Source organism: Durio zibethinus, chromosome 5, assembly GCF_047325235.1.
Source record: "Durio zibethinus cultivar Kanyao isolate XHJ-2024 chromosome 5, ASM4732523v1, whole genome shotgun sequence".
NCBI lineage: Eukaryota > Viridiplantae > Streptophyta > Magnoliopsida > Malvales > Malvaceae > Durio > Durio zibethinus.
This window is the reverse complement of record NC_143166.1, coordinates 22,208,466-22,222,456: the sequence shown is the minus strand read 5'-3', so window position 1 is coordinate 22,222,456 and position 13,991 is coordinate 22,208,466. Positions and strand designations below refer to the sequence as shown.

Sequence of the window (13,991 nt, the reverse complement as noted above, 5' to 3'; positions counted from 1 at the left end):
GACACATGTAGTCTTTGGCTCTTTTTCCTCCACAATCCTAACCTGGTAGTACCGTGACCATAAGTCTAGCTTGATGAATGACCTTGCACCTCCAAGTTGGTTAAACAAGTTCATAGTTAAGGGGATAGGATACTTGTTCTTGACGATTAGCCTATTTAGTGCCCTATAGTTAATACACAACTACAAAGACCCATCATGCTTGTGTTGGAACAAAATTAAGGCACCATATAGAGCCTTAGATGGCCTGATGTAGCCAACATCAATCAACTCCTTGAGCTGTTTCCTAAGCTCCTTTAAATCTGGGGCTGACATTTGTAAGGAGCATTGGTCAGTAGCTTAGCCTCAAGCATTAGCTCGATCTTATGGTCCACCTATTTCTTAGATGGTACCTTACTTTGCAACTGTGTGGGCATCACATCACTAAAGGTCCCAAGCACCTCTAGCACCTTCTAAGGGGTGTTGGACTCTATCTCCCTTGATTCATCATACTTCAAGGTAGCCAAGAAGGTGTCTTCATCCTTATTCACCATCTTGGCAAATTGAATCATCGATAGCACCTTAGTTCCAAGCCCTGTTCCATGCCTTAATGGTGTAAGGCATCGGCATCATGCATCCAAAATGCATAAACAATCGGTAAAAGGCACAATGAGGGCATTAATATGAACCAAGAAATCTAACCTAATCACAAACTCATAATCATTCAAGGGTATTACCTTAACGGTCTTCTTACCCTTCAATCTCAAGCTATAGTTCTACCCTATGTGCCACTCTAATGGTTGAAACCTCCTTAGAGTTTACTGTCTTGATTTTCTGCACTTTCAAGCCAAGTTTTTAGGCTCCTTCACCTGAAATGAATAAGTGTAATGCCTCTATGTCCACCAGAGTGCTCACCTTCTTGCCCGTAACTAATAGAACTATGAACATCTATCCATTTCGCTTATAGCTTCCTTTACCTTAGACAACATTGAGCATGATTGACCTAAGCTTTACTATCTCCCTCTCTGGCTCTTCATCCGACTCCTTATCTATGATAGCTAGCTTACCTCTTTTTGGGTAATTTCAGATCTGCCTCTCTATATAGGCAACAAGAGAGTGACTCTTGCTCTTTTTTTATCTTTCACTTCTCTGCTAGTGGCTTCCCCTGGCCATTCTTATTCGAACAATCTTAGTCCCTATCCTTATCCTAGTTTCTTTTGCCCTTGCCTTTCCCCTTCCCATTTAGCTTGGAAGACTTGAACTTGTTCTGTTGCCTCAATTCCACTAAGGACTTAGCTATAGCCATGGCCTTGGCTAGTTCACAAACTCCTTTCCTTTGTACCTCATCTTCACCCACAGCTTGAGCCTATCCATGAAGGCAAATAAACCCTTGATCTCACTCAAATTTGAAATCTAAAGCATCAATTTAGAGAAGTTTTAGACATATTCCCTGATCTCCCCTGAGTAAGCCAACGTAACTTTTCCCATACCTTATCATTGGCATACTTGGGGTAAAATTGCTCCTTAAATTCTTTTTGAAACTCTACCTAAGTCCTAATCAAAGCACCTCTGTGCCTCACATCATCACACCTACACCTCCACCATAACAAGGCAACATCAGTAAGATACATAAGAGCAGTGTTTACTTTAGTGGCATCATCATGCATGCCAATGGCTTAGAAGTACTGCTTTATCTCCCATAGATAGTTGTTAACTTTCTTGGCATCCCTAATCCCCTTAAACTCTTTAGGTTTAAGGATCTCCACATAAGACTTTGGCACTCTAGGTATCATGCCATTCCTAATGGTTATCTTGCAAGCAGTAAGCTCCCCCTTGAGCTTTTCAATCTTCTTGCACATGGTTGCCACCAAGGCCTCCAAGGCTTCATTCTATTGGGTGCTCATGTTGATGGTTTCATTTAGAGTAGCCTACATCTTACTTTTGAGCTCTTTTTCCTGGGGTCTAATTCCTTAAAGTAAGTCTTTACCTCATCAAGCTTCTTTTTCACATCACCCATTATCACCTCCACCTTGGCCATATACCCATATATGGTAGACCAAACGTCCCTTGAATGGCTTTCTTACCCTTTTTGTGGCCTTGCTCCTTGGCCTCTGGCTATTGGCTAGCAATATCCCTCTAGGATGCCATCTCCATAATGCTTTGGATGCAACCTGCACACAAACAACTAGAACCTACTCCGATACCAACTGTCACGGGCTTTAGTCTTAAACCTAAATTCATATGGTCGTAAGCTGCAAAATGAACTCCATAGCCTAAGTTTCGCCTACTAAAGAGGCATGCGAGCAAGCAACAATAAGGAAAGGCAGAATACACAAGGTAGAAGAGAACACAATAGAGTGCTGGAATATGCTTTATATATTACTAAAAACAAGTGTTTAATGATGTACAAAAGAGGAAGGGGCGACCCTCTATTTATAGCTCCAGCACCATATGGCTATTCCTAAAATAAAGGGATTACATAATCCCTAAAAATAAGGGATTACACATTAATACATAGACTACATAAGGCTTATTTTGATTCATCAACCAGATTTTACATTGAGTGTTGTCGATCCTGGGTGCTCTTAGAAGATTCTGGATCAATCCAACTCTTTTGGTCTATCTAGGTGGAGTGTAAGCATGATGTGGGCTTGGCCATGGTTATGCAGGTAGGTTTGAGTGATGTACGAGTGGTCTAGACTATTCTACCAAGCTTATTGTACAAACCCCTACAACTGTCCCTGGTGCTCGAGCCTTGGTCATTGATGCTTGGGCTTGAGTGCTCGGTGCGCCCACCTAGGGTGTGACACTTGCACCATATACCAACATGTGCTGATGATGGTCGAGGCTATGGTTGGAGTTTAATTCTGGGCCATAGTGCATATGCTGGGTATGGGCATATGCTAGTGCCATATTTTTTTGCCTAAGGCACCATCACCGGAGAACCTGACCAGTGGAATTAAGGGTTTCAGCGATTGAGGAAGACGGACTGGGGGTGTGCACAGATGATGTGCAATTCATGCTAGTCCATGGCCTTTATATTCACCCCCTATCCCCCAAGGAACCTCAACAACTTACACCCTTTTAAAGAGCAAAAGAGCTTTTACATGTTCACAGCTAGTAGCCATTCATGTGTTTAAAATAGGGATGCTTTTTTCAAATGGCCATAAAATTTTCTACACATTGATGTTTTAGCTATATTTTTATATGGATGCCAACAAAAATACAAGGATCACGTATATCAAATTTGAGGCCAAAACTCCTTCTAAAAAAACTTCAAAACTGAACCATAAAAAATTTTGAAAATTATGAAAAATAAAAAATGAGTCATCTTGCCATGAAACTTCATATAAAGGCTTAGGGTACCAATATTTACAAGTCATAAAAATGGCATTGGCATGGCAGAAATATGAAAATGTTCTTGAGCCTACCTATTACCTAGTCATGGTGCATATGGTGCATGGCGCAGGCCCAGGATACCCACACGCAGTGCGTGGCCTAGCATATGCCAATGGTGTTCGAGGGAACTACTTGCACTAAGGGCCAGCATGTGCTAATAGTGGTCGAAGCATGTGCCAAGACAAAGGGCTAAAATGTCTCGATGGTGGTCGAAGCATGTGCATGTCTAGGCTTAAGGGTTTTTTTTAAGTCTATGAGCAGTTCTACCTCTAGTGAAATAGGGTCCAAAAACTAGGGGGACTGGGCCTTGAGGCCTACTAGAGGCCCAGGTCATGGGGAACTAGCCTAAAACAGTGATAGGGGTAGTGATCAAGACTCCAAAGGCTTAGGCATAGTGTTCAAGTTTCATAAAATTGAGCCAGGCTAGGGTGTGAGCACTGGTGAATGATGCATTAACACACAATCAGACCCAGGTGAGGGCATTAATGATTGACTTATGGGCACACAATCAACCTAAATACGGGCACACATGAACTTTGTCCTAGGAAGATCAGATTTAGGGGTTTCTAAAAGGCTAAGTGTTGTAGTACAATCTTTGACAAGTTGAAATTATGGTGAGCACTTGAGTTTCAAACACTTAGGCACATGAAGTCAATTCCCTATCTAAGGATGCATAGAGTTTGGCTTAAAACTGAAGCCTATGACATATGTACTAAGAGTCATTTGGTGCCAATAGTGCTCAAGGGGCAGATAAGTGCCTTTGGAGGGATAGAAGAGTGGTGAAAGGGTCATAGTACATATGCCACACTAAGTGCCAACATCTAGCAATGGTGTTCAAGGTAACAACCCATACCAATGACCAACATGTGTCGATAGTGGTCGATACATATGCCGAGACCAAAGGCCAACATGTCTCGATGGTGGTTAAGGCATGTGCATGCGTCAATGGTCATTGGGTGTCAATAATGGTTGGCGTATGTGCATGTACCATGGTCCACAAGCTGGTCTAGGCCCAAGGGTTATTTGGAGTTAATGAGTAGTTTTAGTTCTAGTAAGACATGGTTCGATAGTTAGGGAGACCAGGCTTTGAAGTGTAATAAAGGCCTAGTCATGGGTAACTAGCCCTGAATAGTGGTATGGGTAGTGATTAAGACTCTAGAGGCTCAAGCATGGTGCTCAAATTTGGTAGAATTGAGCCAACCCTAGGCACAAGCATTAGTGGGCACTTATATGAATTTACGAGCCATAAAATTGGCATTGGGATGATAGAAATATGATGATGTGCCTAAATTTTGCATATTGCCTAGTTGTGGTGCACATAGCGCATAGCCCAAGCCTAGGATACTTGCCTATGGTGCATGGCCTAACATAAGCTAATGGTGTTCAAGGGAACTACCGTATAAAAGGCCAACATGTGCCAATGATGGTCGAAGCATATGCCAAGATTGAGGGCCAACATGTCTTAATGGTGGTCAAGGCATGTGTATGTGTCATAATGTATAAGCTAGTCCAGACCTAAGGGTTCTCTTCGAGTCAAGGAACAATTCTAGTTCTAATAGGATAGGGTTTGACAGCTAGAGGGACTAGGCCTTACAGCTTACTGAAGGCCTAGGTTGTAGGGAACTGGCCCAAAATAGTGGTATGGGTAGTGATCAAGATTTTAGAGGCTCAAGCACAATGTTTAGGTTTGAAAAAATTGAGCCAGGCTGAGGTATAGGTGTTGGTAAGTGCTTATATGAATTTAGAAGTCATAAAAATGGCATTAGCATGGTAAAAATATGAAGATATGCCTAACCCCACATACTACCCGATCATGGTATGCATAGTGCATGGCTCGGGCCTAAGATACCCATGCATGGTACGAAACCCAGCATGTGCTAATGGTGTTTGATGAAACTGCCTGTCCAAAGGGCCATCATGTATCGATGATGGTTAAAACGTATGTTAAGACCAAAAGCCAACATGTCCTAATGGTGGTCGAGGCATGTGCATGTGTCATGGTTCACAAGTTGGTCCAGGCCCAAAAGTTCTCTCTGAGTCAAGGAGTAGTTCTAGTTCTAGTAGGACAGGGTTTGATAGCCAAGACAACCAAGCCTTGGGGCTTATTAGAGGCCTAGGTCACAGGGAACTAACCTAGAACAATGGTGTAGGCAATGATAAAGACTATAGAGGTTCAGGCATAATTTTTAGGTTTGGCAAAATTGAGTCAGGCCTAGGTGCAGGCACTAGTGAGCTCTTATATAAATTTACAAGCCATAAAAATTAGCATTGGCTTGGTAGAAATATGAAGATGTGCCTAAACCCACCTACTACCCTATCGTGGTGAGCTTGATACATGGACCAAGCCCAGTATACCTATACATGGTGCATGGCCTAGCATGTGATGATGGTGTTTGAGGGAACTACTTACATAAAGGGCCAGCATGTGCCAATGGTGGTCGAACCATGTGCTGAGACCAAGGGCCAACATGTCCCGATAGTGGTCAAGGCATGTGCATATGTCATAGTTTACAAGCTCGTCCAGGCCTAAGAGTTTTTTCTAAGTTGAAAAATATTTCTACTTCAAGTGAGATAGGGTTTGACAATCAGGGGGACTAGGCCTTGAGGCCTGCTGAAGGCCTAAGTCATGATGAACTAGCCTAGAACAGTGGTATGCTAATGATTATGACTCTAGAGGCTCAAATATGGTGTTTAGGTTCAGTAGAATTGAACTAGGCCTAGGTATAAGAACTGGTGAGTGATGTATGAGCATATAGTTAGACCCAGGTAAGGGCACTGATGATCAAGGTATGGGCATATGATCAGACCTAAGTGTAGGCACACTTGAACATAGTCTTACGAGGATCAAATTTAGGGGCTTCTAGAAGGTCCAGTATTGTAGCACAATTTTTGACAAGCTAGATTATGTTAAGCACTTGAGCTTTTGTAGGCTAACTTAGGCAAATGGAGTTGATTCCTTGTCGAAGGCCACATAGAGTTTGGCTTAAGACTAGAGCTCATGATGCATGCACTAAGCATTATTTGGTGTCAATGGCGATCGAGAGGCAAACAAGTGCCTTGGGTGGGAGGGTCACGGTACATATGCTGCACCAAGTGCCAGCATCCACTGAAGTGGTGTTCGAGGCAACAACCCACACTAAAGGCCCACTTATGCCGATAGTGGTGTAGATAAGTGCCTGTACAAAGTGCCAGCATCTGGTGACAGTGTCTGAGGTAACATTCTGTACCAAAGGGCTAGTATTTGTTAATGGTGTCTAAAGTAATAACTGGCTAACATCTATCGATGGTGTTAGATGTGATTGTCGCCAGCACCAACCAAGGGCTAGATGTTGTCGATGGTGTTCGAGGCAATAACCTACGCTGGGGCTATTTGTGCTAATAGAGTTTAAGGCAAATGTTCGCACCAATGGTGAACCTGTCATTATAACAAATACCAAGGGCTTTTGGTTGTAGTTTACTTGGATGCTCAAAGGATAGATGTCATTACCCGATCGAATTAATTGTATTAGAGAACACCATTCATCCTTAGCCCCAAAAAAGGTGTGGTGTAAAAAAATAAAGTAAGAGGGCTTCGATGGGTGTTGGGAAGGAGGGACGAATCAAAGCAACAAAGGGCTAAATCTCAATGGATCATGACAGTAAGGCCACTCTGCCACTTACAATGCCCTATCACGTATTTAAGTCCTTTGTAGAGGATTCTACCCATTGCTTAATGGGAATTGAGCTCCAAAGAGTCCCACGCAACTTGTCTACCGTGGGGGCTGCACCTATGACACGTGCCTTTGGGAGCCATAGGCCCTTACTATGGGTCAACAATTGAGAAACGGATGTGTGCATCACTTCTAGCCTGGATTTTGACTTAAAGGCATTCAATCATAATCTAGTGTATGGTAACTTTACGCCATTGGTTTTTCAACCAAGCGTGATGACCAATTATGTGAATTGATAGTTCTTCTGTTACTAGGTTGAATTACTATTGCGACATTGCCATCAATAGGGTAAACTAACTTGTCTCACAATGGTCTAAACCTAGCTCACATTCCCTATTGGTGGGAAAACAATCCAACATTTGGTGAATTTTGCTTCGTAATGATAGGAAAAGCTAACATTGAAGGATAAACAAGCAACATCGCTATGAATGCTTGGCTACCACAAGCCAGTTATCCTTGTGGTAATTTTTTTGACACCTCTAGCTTCAAATTTCAAAGGTGTAAAAGATTGATAGACCATGCTTTCATGGTTCATATTCGTACTGAAAATTAGAATCAAATGAGCTTTTACCCTTTTATTCCATATGACATTTTTATTCTCATTGAGCTTATTTTAGGACACTTACATTATCTTTAATAGATATTCCTTCCCAACCAAACTCTTCACCTAACAATGTCTTCCACTCAAATCAATCAACTAAGGCCAGCCTTGGGTCCAAAAAAAAAGGTTGAGCCCTGCCTTTAATTCACAAAATAAGTAAAATAAAGTTAAAAGTAGTGGTATTTCAATTTCACCTAAGGCTTTCCACTTATCCTACACCTCTCATGTCATTTCACAAAATTTGACTAGAGTCAAGCTCAATAGGGTGTTCTTTCCCTACTGATTTTACCAAGCCCATTCCCTTGGCTATGGTTTCACTAGATAGTAGATAGGGATAGTGGGAATCTTGTTAATCCATTCATATGTGTTATTAATTTGATGATGAGGCATTTGGCTATTTTAAAAGAGTCTTACTTACTCCTGCCATTTACTTGTGCCTAGTTCAATTTTTTCACTTTGACATTCAGATCATTGGGTAAAAATCACATTACGTGAGCATCCATAGGGACCATCATAATGCTTTATTTTAATTGAACAGTCAGATCCCTGTGTTCGTACCAATTCTGACCTGACTGTTTATCACCTGAAAAATGCCCCAGAGGAAGCTGTTCCTAGTCCATCTCCCAACTGACACATGGCAATCACTCTCGCCACTAGAATAGCTTAAATAGTGCACTGACAGCCAACAGGTTCAAGATTGGGACCCCTGTGCCTAGCCCTTAAAGCTAATCTTTTTTCCAAGGTTAAGGATCCATTTTGTCAACTTCCTTTACCTACATTATTCCATCGACCAGAAGCTATTCACCTTGGAGACTTGATGCGGTTATGAGTACAACTAGGTATGGATGGCACTTGGCCTGTAAATTTTCAAGGGCTACTGGGGGCACATTGGACACCATACGATGTGTGGTGTTCTTCTAGCTGCTAGACCTACCTTCAATAGAGTTGTTTCTAGGGTGGACAACTTGTTAAATAGAAAAGATAACTCTTCCTAAGGCCCTCGCTAATGTCCTTGTACTCCCAAACATTACCATCAGTCGTCACATCTCGGTTTAAGAATTTTAACTCGATTCCTTTTCAAGACTCGTACTGGATGTGCTATTGAATGGCTTAGCCTATCTTTTAGGATCAACTAACCCATATGCAACTGCCATTCACATGGAACCTTTCCCCTTTTCAACCTTTAAAGTTCTCATTTGAATATTTGCTACTACCACTAAGATCTGCACCAATGGTCACTTCTACCAAGCTCATGCCTCATGTTTTACAACAATCATTGTGCCTTCCTACTCATTGAGGCTTAGCCCTTCCCTCGATAGTTAAGTATAGGTCACATGCATAAGTGCCATCCATTTTCAGGGCTAGTTGATTCAGCAGGTGAGTTACTACACACTCTAAAGTGAATTTTGACTTCCATGACCACCATTTTGCTATTTTAATTGACCAACACTCTTTATAGGTTCTAGGTTAATGCATAGTTGGGCACTATAACCCTATTTTTTGTTCATCTTGCATCGCCAATTTTGTTTATGAAAATAGCTCACTAGGAGCTCTCAATTTCATGGCATGGCTTAACGAAGTAGTCATGCCATCCTACCTATTTAAAGTTTGAGAATAAGTTGAGGGAATTGCACACCCAAAGCTTTTAATCATTAGCTTGACCAGATAGAACTCATTAAGGGCTCCAGCCATCTTGAAGGAAACTTCAAAGGGAACTAACTACTATTTTAATTGACCAATACTCTTTATGGGTTCTAGGTTAGTGCATAGTTGGGCACTATAACCCTATTTTTGGTTCATCTTGCATCGCCAGTTTTGCTTATGAAAATAGCCCACTAGGAGCTCTCAATTTCATGGCATGACTTAACGAAGTAGTCATGCCATCCTACCCATTTAAAGTTTGAGAATAAGCTGAGGGCATTGCACACCCAAAGCTTTTAATCATTGGCTTGACTAGATAGAACTCATTAAGGGCTCCAGCCATCTTGAGGGAAACTTTAAAGGGAACTAACTACTAGATAGTTTAATTAGTCTTTTACCCTTATACTCTAGTTAGAAAAATGATTTGCACATCAATATCACTATAGGCCTCCACCAGAGTTTCTTTTAGCTTTGCCCTACTCAAGCATAGTTCACTATCTTTCAAGTCTCGACAGGCATGCTCACACATGAACCTTTCTCTAAAGATCAAGGTTAGTTGGCAATATGCCTATAGAGGATCCCATCAATCAACTTTCTTGTGCCTTATGGGTTTTCTAGCTCATTGACTTGCACACATGTCAAACTCTTTGGTCTATGCTTCAAGATGGGCTAGATAGGAAGCCTAGAGTTTGACACCAAGAGCATGCTATTGTCAAGGCATGTCGAGACAACGCATTCTACATTCCATGATCTTGGTGATGACATCTTCATGGGCATATGGAAAGCTTGGGCTTGGGCTACCATCATGACCTACATTGGTCCATGCCTTGAGCTGATAAACGAACTAACTCTTGCCATTCTGCATCTAATTGAGGCACATACTTGGCCTTCATCTACTTCCTTCTTGATAATTGCAAGAACTTTTTAACTCTCTTTTCAAAGTTCTTTTCATTTTTTCCTTGCAATACTTGTTCACTATTGCTCTCTCACCCGTATACAACCTTGGACAAAATTTATTATCAAATTAGGGTTGTATTCTCAAACAACCTGACTCACAAATAGTGCCTTATGGTACAATAAGGTCAAGGCGCAATGGGGCTCTTACCATTTCTAGTGCCTCTTTCCAAGGGACTTATTGCTAGTCCACTACTAAAAATGTTTCTCTAGACTATAATTTTGATGCTAGGGCACCCATTCTCAAGCTGGGCTCTTCTCAGTTCGTTCACCATTACTAAAGTAATCTTAGTAAGTTTATTTTCCTACACTTATTGATATGCTTAAACTCAGAGAGTAATCCCACCTAACTTGGGGTTGTAATGTGAGCATTGATCGAGTATTTGGGGGTTTGATAGGGTTTGGATTGACAATAAGTGCACATCATCAGAGATGACACACGTCGAGAGCTTTACCACTAACCACCGTAGCATTATCATTTTCAAAGACTCATTTTTTGACCAAAACAATTGACAAAAACATGGGAGTCCATCTTCTACATTCCACCCAAAGCTCAATGGGTAGGGGATTGGAGGGGCAATGATGCATGACACCCAAACAGGCGTTCCTTTAGCCCAATGGCTTGGGGCGTAACTCGCGTTCAAAGACTCGATGGTTCACATGATTCTGTAATTCATAACAAGTATCACATTTCTCTACATTCTTCATTGATGTGATAGCTGAGATATCTATTGCTAAGAGATGTTTCAATTTTTCAAGATAAAAAGAGTTACAGTGGTGCCTACGCATGCACCAAGATAGGGATGGCAATGGCACACATGCTCTTTTTCATTCTAGCTTCTTGGTATGATTCATGCCAGGGGTTCATTATTTGGTAGTAGGCAACAATGCCAATCATTTTGCCCATTCAGGAAGTGAAATGAAGTGATTGTCATGCATGCCTACAACCAAAAGAGGCTCAAGACATGGAGGCACCCTTACCCACTTAGTGTTTTGTTAATGCATTTGTAGGTCTTTCATTTAGTGGGTTTTGACAATGATCCTCCACAGGTTCACCTATGGAAACCTTGTTACAACTTCTCATTCCTTTATATGATAAGATTCAATGGACTTTTCACAACATTACGGGTAGCGAACTATCAATGTCACCATGATTTGAACACTTCATTAGACCATTCAATTGGTAGAAAAGATGGGTAGTGTGTACAAAGGGTAGGGATATAGTTAATGCGAGCTGATGACTCGCACTCACTAGGAATTCCACGTTGATGACCAATAATTGCAATGATCTATCCCCATCATGATGAAATTTCAAAGATTACTTAAGCTTGTCAGCCAAGGTTATAAACTCATTGAATACATCAATGTAGCACATGTGCTGCCCAGAACATCTGAAGGCATCATAGACCTGTTATTGCCTTAAACTTTCTTGGCCTAAGTAGCGGTAGTCCCTCTAAGAAGGTAGCCACGAAAGATCACCTCCATGTACCTAGTTAGCAGGCTAAGGTTTCATTTGTTAATGAAATTAACTAGACAAATTGCTCTACCAATGAAGAATAGCCATGCACCACCACCCATAGAATAAAGAAAGAACTCTCAGTCTGTTAATCTTTACCGTATCTAGACCTGGTAAGTTTCCCTATGTTGAGTTAAATTGAATTGTAAGCTTTACTCCTGGTAGTGCCCTTTCATCAATTCTTTTAAGTTTCAACCTTGCAACTATACTCCTTATGAAACTTAAAGACTTTGATTTCTCATAAGGTGACTGTAGAATCCTAAAAGTAATATCCATCGATACCTTGTTGACATCGTTTATGGTTGAGACTAGGATGATATCTGATCATTTTTTAGCCCATAATGTTCATTCTTGATTAATGAAAACATCTTTGGCAAATGCTTTCATAGTTGTTCATCTTTTATAAATCCAAGAATTTCACTTTTAACTATGAAATATGAATACCTTTGACTGTCCCTACTAATCATTACTCTAATTTTGAAGGCCAACATAATAGGATCGAAATCCTATGATGCTATCTCATGCTAATGGATAAAAGTGTAGGCCTGCTTTAAGCATTATAATTTCTTCAAAGTAACAATGCTAGAAGAACAACCCTGCCAATTAAGACTATAAGCACATCATCAGTAATAAGGATGAGTAGACTGATGCTTACCATGAGACAAATTGAATGATCTAAACCTAGTTCTAACTACAAGCTTTTTAACTATAACAACTTAAATATATGCTATTGGATCTAGAATTACCATGGTTGCTAGCACTAGACTTACCTTCCAATGGATCCTCATTAAGGGATTTAGATTGTACTCATTCCAATTACCAAGCTCATAGAGCCTAATATTATTCTTTATTGTCACTATCTCCTTATGTCAGGATTGGGTAATTTATGTGCTTGCTATCTTCCTTAGATATGATAGTTGTTTCTTAGGCTCCCTCTTTGAAATTAAACCCTAATTCTCCATCACCCGTCACCACCATAATAGGCTACTATCCTATCATTGAAAGTTGATAGGGCAAAAATTTGAATGATGAGTCATCGATACAAAGGCCATGCGATCTGTCAAGTTATCATGAATCATCAAAGCAACGAGCAAAGCTCACGTCGACCTGTTATCTAATAAATGCATCCCTTCTAAAAATTAGGATTTATTACATGTATTAGCTCTAGAATTACTACGATTATTCAAGTAGTAGATACCATTAAACAAACTATAACTAATTTAATGAGCCATTCATAGTTTCATAGTCTGAATTAGTTCTTACTTACATGTGCATGGTTTAATCTTTGAGACAAGCATATGACTACTGGCAGGATCAACCAAGTAGCATTCTTTCAAAATGTTGGCACCACATAGGCCTCAACGCATTGACTAAGAGGTGGAGAGAGCCAACGTAGCGCACAAGCAATATGTGTGTCAAGCACGTAAAATATATAACATTAAATGAACAAGGGTTGAAAGCCCACACCCATAAAACATTCCACATCTAAGAGTACAATTGAACACCAGTGCACCAATGTGGCCATGAGATTTAGGTAGCACACATGGGACACGGAGCATGATTGAGGTTTGGCTCGTAACCCCTAACGACATAAGCTAGATGAAGGATGGCAAGACATCCAATTTTCAGTGATTTAGGTATGCAACATAAGATCTCGATTGTGCCCCCAAGGTATGATGACCATATAAGGAAGATTGAAAAGGATGATGGGTCTATAGTTTAATGCATTGAGCACGGAACGTGTCAACACATACAACCATAGCACCACTAATATGCCCATTACGTATTAGTGGCAACATCTATGCACACCAATCCACAACCCACCTAATCAATTATTCGATGAGCGAGCAAAAGAAACAATGCATGAGGCCATATGACATCCGCTTGGTATGGGAAAAACACAAGCAAGGGCCATGAGATTGCCTTACCATCTAATAGGTAAAAATGGCATGACACCACTAATACTTGGTCTAGTCAAGACTGCACAAACAAACTCTATTGGCACGACCTCAGGGGGACATTGTCTGACCTAGGGATTTGTTCTAGGGTCTTGGGCAGCATCGACTGCATGCATGGGCTTGGCCAGGCCAATGCATTTTTTTGGTTAACTATAAGGGACCATGAGAATACCAAATACTTAAGAGACTTAGCCAAATTAAGCCCATGACTATAAGTTCTACTTACACCACCCTAG

The 13,991-nt window shown here is 40.9% G+C and overlaps 3 pseudogenes; all 3 read right to left on the bottom strand.

The window, feature by feature from the left end:
- Positions 1-6,969: 6,969 nt before the first annotated feature.
- On the bottom strand, positions 6,970-10,641 carry LOC149518811 (25S ribosomal RNA; annotated as a pseudogene).
- Positions 10,642-10,868: 227 nt separating this feature from the next.
- LOC149518810 (5.8S ribosomal RNA) lies at positions 10,869-11,024 on the bottom strand (annotated as a pseudogene).
- Positions 11,025-11,315: 291 nt separating this feature from the next.
- On the bottom strand, positions 11,316-13,122 carry LOC149518809 (18S ribosomal RNA; annotated as a pseudogene).
- Between the last annotated feature and the right edge of the window lie 869 nt (positions 13,123-13,991).